At 36.5% G+C, this 11,253-nt stretch overlaps 1 protein-coding gene across 2 annotated transcripts in view; it reads left to right on the top strand.

Moving 5' to 3' along the window:
- The first annotated feature begins 9,514 nt into the window (after positions 1 to 9,514).
- Positions 9,515 to 11,253, top strand: part of LOC128551158 (receptor-type tyrosine-protein phosphatase epsilon-like) — a 45,473-nt gene continuing 43,734 nt past the window's right edge. The window contains exon 1 of one of the 2 annotated variants that reach the window (XM_053531644.1): positions 9,515 to 9,773. The gene's annotated coding sequence lies outside the window, so the exon portion shown is untranslated. The remainder of the gene's footprint in view (positions 9,774 to 11,253) is intronic. The other variant, XM_053531645.1, reaches the window with a different exon arrangement.

Raw genomic sequence — 11,253 nt, 5'->3', positions numbered from 1 at the left:
CGTAAATGGACGCATTACTTCCCTTGACGCTAAAAGTAGGTAATTTTGCGAAACGTGTTTTAATCGACAAGACAATACATGGTAAACCCATTCCTTGTTTATATAAAATAAAGTCTTAAAAGTGTTAGTGAATATTCAATACACAATAAGTCAGCAGACACGACAAAGATGTGAGATTTATATATATAAATAGTCAATATGCAGTTGTCATCAAGGATCAAATATATATACTGACCTCACATGAGCAAACTTGAAAAGAACACGAAGGCACATGAAATTATTATCTTTCATTACAAATATAATAGAGCATGATGCATTTGTCAAAATGAAGCATATATGCATACAATATCAGCCCTTCAGAACACATGCCTGTTTCTCGATACAAAAATTGATAATCAACATTTGAGCCGCGCCATGAGAAAACCAACATAGTGGGTTTGCGACCAGCATGGATCCAGACCAGCCTGCGCATCCGCGCAGTCTGGTCAGGATCCATGCTGTTCGCTAACGGTTTCTCTAATTGCAGTAGGCTTTAAAAGCGAACAGCATGGATCCTGACTATGTTGGTTTCCTCATGGTGTGGCTCATTTATATAAGTATGCAGCGTGCTTCAAGATCCGTCTGACAAGTTAAATATTTGAAGAGCTAAAACAGGTTACATCATAATGAACTCTTAGCAATTTTGTCATGTTGCTTTAACCATGCTATTTTCACAATTATAAAAAACAATGTCAATTCATCTACTTTTCCCAGGTTTTTATATCACACGTACCGTGTATCACTGCAATCAAACATTATCATAAGCAGTGTTTCGATAAAGTTTTCTATGCATGATTAGGAGGTTCAATTTGCAATAATAATCATGCTGCTAAAATGAAACTAATGTAGCTGAGGTACCAATTGTATAAATGTGCTCCGCCTATCTAGAGACAGTGTATCTGAATCATGTCGATTGTAGTCGCAAGGGAGATAAGCAAACTACATTAAAGTATGCGTAACAATGTTGAGTTGTTGCCAAAACAAAACAATGATAATAAAAAATATGAGTTTACTAATCAGGTCTCCGTCATGGAGTGGTTGTCACTGCATTTCTTTTATATGTTAAAGCAATCTTGCGGGATTATGGACGGTCAGCAGTTCTAGCCAGGTGCCTACCTGGGGCAAAAATGGTGCTCAAAATGTCAAAATGCACCAGTCCTCTTTACTCTATCATGAAATGCCGGAGACTTGCTATGTAATCTACAGATGTGTCGGTTTCTCTTTTAATACTCATACCCTACACCCCCATCCCCCACCAAAAAAAAAACAAAAAACAAAAAAAAAAACTTACAGCCGTAAAACGTGAAACAAATTCCATTCTCTGCTATTGTTCCCTGAGATGCATGTTTCAAAAGGTTAATTTTTTTGGGTTTAGCGTAATATGTCCTCCGACACTTTTCCAGATATTCATGATAATCACAAATCTTAGATGTCATTCTGAGCATTACTTTAGGTACAGACGGGTACCTGGGTAGAACCACAGACCTTCCAAATTCTAGGTGGATTGCTTCTCATATGACAGAATGCAACATCTCAAGGGAGATTTGAACTCATAGTTTTGAAGGGAAATGCGATTCAAAATCAGTGACCATAACCACATTTGAGCTGCACCACGAGAAAGCCAACATCGTGCATTTGCGACCAGCATGGATTCAGACCAGCCTACGCATCTATGGTCAGGATCAATGCTGTTCGCTAACGGTTTCTCTAATTGCAATACGTTTTGAAAGCGAACAACATGGATACGCAGGCTGGTCTTGATCCATGTTGGTCGCAAATGCACTATGTTGGTTTTCTCATAGCGCGGCTCATTTTCATTTTGTTTTGTCTTCTCAGTCGGCATACCGGAGTGCAACTTGTTACAATCTTAGTAATACAACGATGAATAATTGCACCGTGGGCACGGTGATATTACATCCGGATAAACCTCTTATTTCACATTGGCAACAATCACTTTTAAATCTTTTATCAATCCATCGTTGAAGTTGACCTGTCATTGAATATGATATACATGTAAACTATATCTTCATTTCATTTCAGTTAAGGCACTGCGTATTTAATTCAATGTTTTTTTTTCAGAACAAGAATAGATTTATGTGCAATTTAACAGCTGTTTTGTTTCTTTCAAGTGTTTTTTATGTTTTAATTTAAGTGTATATCTGTTTACATGTTAATGACTTACAAAAGGGGTCAAGTACACTTTACGCCGTCTTTAAATATTTGTGTTGCGTGTGACGTTCTGTGCACAGTTCAAATGCTCCGGTAGTGTTTTACTGATCATTCTAAAGCGGTGCCCAGGTGTGTTTGTTTATTTGCCTGTCTACAGGTTGACCTTTTCCACTTTAATAATGTATTTTGGTACACACCTATTAAATCCAGATTAATAAAAACACTAACGAGCCGGATCGCTTACCTCAATTGGGAGAGCGCAGGGGCCGTATTCATAAAGCATCTTAAGTATAAGTTTTGACTTAAGTTAAAGAATTTACTTCAGTTTGTGATGATTTCAGCTTAAGTCTAAGTAAAAAACTTAAGTCCTATTCACGAAACAGCATAAAATAACAAACTTAAGACACGTAAGAGATGACTTAAGTCAGAAAACAAAATGGCGTCGTGAGTACGATTAAAGTGTCGTTTTTCAGATAAAAGCACTTTAAACATAATTGTGCATTTTGTATCTGTCTGAAATTAATGGAGATTTTTTTAATGTTTTCGTCCACAATAAAAGCCAAGACTTACTTATTAAGTTGTTTTATGAATAACAAATATACTTAATAAAATAAATTTCTTACCTAAGTTATACTTAAGTAAATAATCAATTTCTTATACTTATTCTTATGATGCTTTATGAATACGGCCCCAGATCAACGGATCGCGGGGACGTGAGTTCGATCCCTGGGAGGGGTGTGTGTTTTCCGCGACGATTTGATAAAAGACAATGTGTCTGAGATTATTTGTCCTCCAACTCTGATTCATGTGGGGAAGTTGGTAGTTACTTCCAAAGAACAGGTTTGTACTGGTACGGAACTCAGGAACACTGGTTAGGTTAACTGTCCGCTGTTATATAACAGAAATACTGTTGAAAAACGGCGTTAAACCCAAAACAAACGAACAAAAAACAACAAACAAACGGAATATTGTACATGTATGTTGTTGTGGGTAGTTTATGGGAGGGAGTGGGGCGTGTCTTTGTACCTGTTTTATTCTACTGGATCGATCTTTGCCTTTTATGGCATTATTACAGTTACCTTAACACATATCAAGCACCGCTTGCTACGTAAGACTGTTACACAACCATCTCAAAGGAAAAAAGAACCATTTCTGAAGAAAATAAGACCAAAATGTTTAACACATTGTTACTATAATGTTATACATATGTAATGGAAGGCAACAATTTCCGTATGGTTAAGTACATACGATAACCAACTCGTCATTGTTTGTAAATATACCTCATCGCGAATTTGGTTTCCTTATCTTAACTCCCCCACACCACACCCCCATCCAACAATTGCGCTCTACAGAAAAACAATCGTTTGAGGAAAGTTTTTAAACATAGTTCTCATAGATAAGGAAAACTTAAAAGTTGAAGAACCACTCTACTTCCTTGCACAAGTATCAGCTATTTTCCTTGTTGAAATTTTCCGGTATCAATTCACTGAAAGCATACGACCCTTATCGGTAATTTATCATCGATACCTGATCGCCTCGGTAGTGTTCGAGTACGGGAGGGTGTGGGTTGGCTTCCTGGTCGTGTCATATGAAAAACGTGAAAAATGGTACTAGGTACTGTCTACCTTTATTGGAGCTCTATCTCAGAATTGAGAGCCCCAGTATAGATTTATGACTTGTCAGCCTGGTGTGTGGGTAAGGTAACATACCACGTGACTAAGTCGTGATTTCGAAGTTAGGCAGCATTATAAAGTTGGGATGTGCAGACACCTTCTATACCACAAAGGTGAAGTTCCTGAATAAATTATTTTATTTCTTCGTGTCATCTACGGATGTTTTACATATACATTGGATAGGTATAAAATCATCTTATCATTTAAGGTATCGTTTGCTTCTGAAGAACTTGGCAAATATGGCTCAAATTCTGAACCTGACTCCTATGGCTTATATTCTGAAGAACCTGACTCACATGGCTCACATTCTGAAGAACTTGACACACTTGGCTCACATTCTGGAGAACCTGACTCACATGGCTCACATTCTGGATAACCTGACTCACATGGCTCACATTCTAAAGAACTTGATTCACATGGCTCACATTCTGAAGAACTTTACTCGCATGGCTCACATTGTGAAGAACTTGACTCACATGGCTCACATTCTGAAGAACTTGACTCACATGGCTCACATTCTGAAGACCTTGATTCACATGGCTCACATTCTGATGAACTTGACTCACATGCCTCACATTGTGAAGAACTTGACTCGCATGGCTCACATTGTGAAGAACTTTACTCACATGGCTCACATTGTGAAGAACTTTACACACATGGCTCACATTGTGAAGAACTTGACTCACATGGCTCACATTCTGAAGAACTTGACTCACATGGCTCATGTTCTGAAGGACTTGACTCACATGCTTAACATTCTGAAGAACTTGGCTCACATGGCTCATTGATGTTTAGCAGCGCAATAAGTAGGAATCAGTATTTCCGGTTCCGAGGTACCAGCTTTTAAGGCATATACTCATCACACTGATTGACACAAGGCTGTATTTCGTTAGCCTTAAATCAACATGCGTAAGTTGCAGTGTACATGATAAAGTTGCCTTGTTGTAAACAACATAATTGTTATTTTCCTGGATTGAAAATGTTTGTTAAACAAATCAAATTCAGCGAATTTGTACATCCCGAAGCAATAATTACTTCCTTGCTACGATCAACCGATGTAATATGCAATTAGTAAGTTAAAGGTATACTATGAATTGAAACTGTCATCGAGCAGCGGGCACACAACTTTGACTTGAATATATGCATAATATGGGTATTATAGTATCTATACTATAATGAACATGAGTAGAGCGTCCGCTTCGAGCGCGGGAGGTCGTGGGTTCGATCCCCGGCCGAGTCATACCAAAGACGTAAAAAATGGTACTAGCAGCTTCCTCGCTGGGCGCTTAGCATTAAGAGGATAGTGCTAGGACTGGTCAGCCCGGTGTCAGTATAATATGACTGGGTGGGGTATCATGCCACGTGTCTACGGCGTGATATTCCAGTGAGGCAGCACTATAAAGTTGGGCATTGTGCTCACTGCTACAAGTAGATACCGTCGTTTATATGACTGAATTTTTTTTGAAAAAGACGTTAAACCCTAACACACACACACACACACACACACACACACACACACACACATGAATTTAAAACATCCCACTCTTTACTAAAACAATCAAAATTATTACATGATTCGCCTGTCTAAAGTTTCTTCAGTACTAAATTTTGCTAAGCTTAAGTCAAATTTGAAGAACAAAATTACATAATTTATTTCTGATGTCATGTAGTGAAACTTCGGACCTCACGCTATAGCTTTGAGTGCGTTCAATCAGTGTATACTACAAGTAAGTCATATATTAAAGACTAGAATTACAGTTATGGCAGCGATCAAATTCCTGAATAAGCATAGCTCATAAAACGCAGTCGGATCTTAAATGGGCCAAACTGCTTTCGTTTATAATGTGACTGCTACATTGTTCGTCACGGACGTAATATTATTAGTTACACAGCTCTTCGCTCGAGCCTGATATGGATTTTCGAGACAGCGTATATCCCGTATCCTGTCACCAACAAGCTGTGTAACGATTTTTTTTTTTTGCCGACTACCCTTTACTTACACGCTATTATCTAATATTTTGTAAATTAACAAAGCGGCAGCCATTTTTTTTTCAAAATTCATATCTGAAATGTACTAGCAGGATATGGAATATATCCTGTCGCCACGTGACGTCTATTGACCAATAGAAATGCAAGAAACTTGTAGGAGGAAAGATAAATACTAATATCTTCATAAGTTCAACAATTTTCGACAATAATTTTCATATATGAGCCGCGCCATGAGAAAACCAACATAGTGGGTTTGCGACCAGCATAGATCCAGACCAGCCTGCGCATCCGCGCAGTCTGGTCAGGATCCATGCTGTTCGCTAACAGTTTCTCCAATTCCAATAGGCTTTAAAAGCGAACAGCATGGAGCCTGACCAGACTGCGCGGATGCGCAGGCTGGTCTGGATCCATGCTGGTCGCACACCCACTATGTTGGTTTTCTCATGGCATGGCTCATATATATTTGTAATGTTTGAACGTTAGTTAATGTAGAAGAAAGCAATGTTGAATCTATTGTTTTTATTACCTCCCTTTATGGTTGTATCCTGTATAAGTGGATATAATATTGACAGCAATGATTTTCAAACCATGAAAGTATAAATATCTTCTATTTGAGAAGGTTATTCATCTGTTTTATAATGTAAGTTTTAATGCCATATGGAACTTTCAAAGTAACAACTGCCAAAATTTAATTGTAAATTGCGCCAAACCAGGGTAACCATATACGGGAAGACTGTACCTTGTACAAACTAAAGGAAATATGCAATAAGTGAACGCCATGCTAAGTCTAGAAGTTGTGTGGTACAGTTTAAACACGATATCTCGAATTTCAAGCGTTTTACTCCGGGGTAACCAACATTCGATATAAAATGACATTTTGTGTACGTGTTTTGGGGACGGGGCATGAAAATGTATTCAAGATAGCCGGAGTTTGAGATAAACCAGTTTGAAAAATTGAGTTTCAACACCACATAGTACTTTAAATTAAAATATTAGTACTTAATATTCAAGTAAAAAGTGTGTTCTTATGAAATTAAACATGAGACGTAAACAACGCACTGCTGAATGTATGCAAAGAATGATTTTTTTGTTTTAATTTTACTTTTGCTTTTAGAAAATGTTGTTGTTTTTTTCTTATGCAAGGTTTTAGACTCGGACAGGTTGCACATGACGCTGTGGTATGGCTGTAATATTTTTACATGTTTGATATTTTGTTTATATCATGAAACAGAAAAAAGAAAACTTTTTGCTGCGATTCTTGTTTTATTTAAAAACAGTTCACTTAATGAAAATTATGAGATTGCATCTTTTTTGTAATATATTTCTTCTTTAATTCTTTTGACGTTAAAGGGACGTTCAGTCTAATACCAAATTAACAACTGATAATAATAGTAATGATAGTAATTATAACAACAATACAAAATGTAGAATCAAAGGAAGTATCAATTAAATATGCGTGACATTTAAAGCGTTTGTATCCGACTAAATATATAGGGTAAATATAAGATGCGGACCGATAATTTTGAAGTGAAATACTAATAAAGTTACAATGATATATATCCGTTTTCGCTTTATCGTATATCTTATTAAAGTTGTAAGTGATTGTGTTTAACTTAATGGTATTATGATTAACTATATTTGAGCCGTGCCATGGGAAAACCAAGATAGTGGGTTTGCGACCAGCATGGATCCAGACCAGCCTGCGCTTCCGCGCAGTCTGGTCAGGATCCATGCTGTTCGCTTTTAAAGCTATTGGAATTGGAGAAACTGTTAGCGAACTAGATGGTTCCAGACCAGGAACTGTGCGGTTCGCAGGCTGGTCTGGAATCCTGCTGGGCGCAAACCCACCCCATGTTGGTTTTCTCATGGGATCTCATTTTGATTTTAGACAGTCATATGACTCATCAGAACGAGTTTCTCCATTATGAAGCTGCTACACCATCAAAGCTGGGAAGTTGCCGTATGACCTATAATGGTGTCGGTGCGACAAAATAAATAATGAATTATCAGATCTCACTAAAATTAAAATGGTTAGATTTTAAGTTTCGTTAAACAAAAAAGATAAGTGCAGGCATAATTTAGCGCCTTTGGTAGCAATAGTTATACATTCCGCATGTCACGTGAGCTGATCATTGCTATGACCAACAAAATATTGAATTACCTATTCAATAAATATGCATAATTTTAAACAAGTTAAAAATGCTATCACATTAACCGATGTAATAAAATGTTCACAGCTTGTATAATTACGAATTATTTCAATGTTATGCTTGAGTAATATTGAATCTCCTTAAAAAAGATAAATACATATCTGACACCATTTTGACAAAATTGATATGAATTTCCCGTCGAATAAACTTCAAAAATAATTTACTGGCTTACTATTTACATTTTTAACTTTAAGCCTGCTAAATTTCTAAAATAGACTGGCCCATCATTCAATTTGGGCAGTGCCACTTATTATTCGAAGGGGAGTTTACTGAAAATTTACTGACTGAATAGTGTACCGTGCAGACCATGATCAGCCTGCACGGATGTGGGATGTGCAGGCTGATCTTGGTCTGCACTGGTCGCAAAGGCAGAATCACATTCCGCTGGCAGGCTAAAGGTTAAAACCCGCCACAATATTCTGACACTGCAGAAACACACGACCATACACATGTTATAGTACAAAACCTTCTAAATAGTTCCGGCTATTATGTCTTAAATGTGAGGTAATGAGTAGGTTCAACACCCCTCATGCCTAATAGTACAGATATTTTGAATGGACTCCATGATTTCAAAGAACAAGAAAATATAACAACCCTGAAACCAAGTACTGTTCATACTGTAATATCTGTTTAACCCTTACCCTGCTAAATTTCTAAAATGGACTGGTCCATCATTTAATTTGGGCAATACCATTTATTATTCGAAGGGGTGTTTACTGAAAATTTACTGACTGAATAGCGAACAGTGCAGACCATGATCAGCCTGAGCATGCGTCTTTTATCAGGAAAACCATAACTCCAGTTTTAAACCATTGTGTTTGTAAGCACAATGCATATGTTTCGTTAAGTCTGTGTAATGTATTGAGACTATTGTTCAACAAGCAGCCCTGATTGCTATGATAAGCCCCGCCTACTGTAACTGCCTCTCTGATACCAATATAATTGTATGTTGTTGAATTTTAGAATTATAATAGATTTAGTGACCATCAAGGTGGCTTGTGTCTTTCTAGTCCACTGACTATATAAAATAATATCAAATAAGAACCCACAAAAACATTACAATAGGGTTTTTTTTTAAATAAGCCTATATGTGACAAAAAAGGCAGGGGACTTTTTTGGTGCAAATGCTGACACTTTTCTCAAATATGATGCGGGAAAAATTTGGAGAATGTGTCATGTGGAAATTAGGTTAAATATAAAAACCTTACAGAAACAGGGGAATAGAACGTTTTTTTTCAGTGAAAGTCACCTTTTACATTGTGTATTTACATCGTATTTGTAAATAAACAATCGCAAGCTTATAATGAACGTCCGGTTTTAACAGTATACATATCTTCCGGGTTGAGATTTGTTTAACAAAATTTGTAGAACCGTAAACCGGAGGTAGTCTCCCAAAAATACTTAAGTTTAAAGATTATATCAAAACTACTTCTACTTCTACGTCGGCTTTGTTAAGTGTGAAGTAGTACAATCTTAAATGTTATTTCATTTTAATTGGTAAACATGCACGCAACGCAGATTATGTATCGGTCTACGTTATGACTGTATTTTGTTGCATACTTAAACATTGTTTACCAAAGTTGATGTTAATTAAAACATTAGATACTTGAAAGGATATATTCAGTTCATCTATTTATTCAGCGTTTTGGTTTATCTCAGTGTATAGCTACTGGACTATGAACAAGTGACTCAGGTATTTATGTTATTTTCAGTTTTGTTTTTCTTTTTAACTTAATGACATTTTACGTTATCTAAAAGATATTCGTTTTATTTTGCGTTGCTGAAGCAACACCGAGTCTCAACGTAAGCGTTGACCGGTGGTATAATTACGTGCGAGCAGGTCGCTTTTTGCGGTTGTTTTCACCAGTCAAGGTAATATTTTCCTTCGTAGTTTTTTCATTTTTAAAGCTTTGTTATTAAGAATTGGCCGAGGATGACCTACAATGGACGCGCTTTGATGGTGATGTATTGAAATTTTCATGTCATTTGTATTTTTTTCTAACATTCAGGAAATGTTCACTAAAAACACGTATTTGGATACCATACCGTAGTTTTCTCGCTTTAAATGGATATATTACTGTTAAAATGTCCTGTGATTTAGTTATACATGTACGATATACCCACTTTAACAGATCGGTCACCGTTATATGCAGTTTCAAAAATCACATAGCCCGGCAAAACCCGGTCGTCGGCGAAGGTGCTGTCTTACGTCCGAGTCGGCGGTACACCAAAATAAAAATGCATACGTACGAGCTGGTGGAATTTATGAAAAACGATATTTTCAAGACTTTTCAGGATCCGACTGTGGACAAAATGCATTTTTATCGATATATAGACTACCATTTCATGTTTCTTCGTTGTGCACAGTCATTTAGCGCATTTAGCAGGATTTTGTAACCGAATAGTAATGTGTCCTTCGCGATCGCCAGACTAGTATTTGCCCATGTGTCTACGCTTACAGTACAGTTAAACCACAGTTGGCCCTATTAAAAGAAGCTAAGTACATCTTGATACGCAACGTTTTTTCCCTCGTTTTTCTTTCACACTTTCCTTTTACATGTATATATATATACATGTTGAAATCACTTAATTTAAATGACTTTGTTTCGACCAAAACCTTTCAATGAAGATAGTTAGTAGTTAACTATCAAGCACTGACATTACTCAGTATACTATTAGATACTGATACCAAAATTCAACTTCACTCAATTATTGGACCTTATAACATCAGAACAAAGAAATAAATTTTCTTAATTATAGAAAAAGAAAATTGATTTACTTTCAGTGTTGGTATGATCTAATTATGAACCTGTATCCAATATCACCAAAATCAAGCATTTGGTTAATAAGAAATTTGAGATTTTTTCGTGCCATTGAATCGCAAAACATCTAAAAGTATACTTTTATATATATTATATAAAACAAGAGAGTATAACTGGGAACAAAGCTGCCACTCGACTAATGTCAGTGCTTGATAGTTAACTATAAAGGTTTTGGTCGAAACAAAGTCATTCAAATTAAGTGATTTCTTTAAATCGATAAAGTACCATAATTCTATGAGCACCGCATGAAATAGTAACTGAAATTTAAATGCACAATCAAATATTAGTCAGGACGGTTCACAGAGTCTGTAAATTAGAATGCTTATGTGCATAATTAAACTGCACACATTT

The sequence above is a fragment of the Mercenaria mercenaria genome, chromosome 19 (genome assembly GCF_021730395.1).
Source record: "Mercenaria mercenaria strain notata chromosome 19, MADL_Memer_1, whole genome shotgun sequence".
Taxonomy (NCBI): Eukaryota; Metazoa; Mollusca; class Bivalvia; order Venerida; family Veneridae; genus Mercenaria; species Mercenaria mercenaria.
The sequence above is the reverse complement of the archived record's forward strand: the minus strand, read 5'-3'. Positions and strand labels throughout refer to the sequence as shown.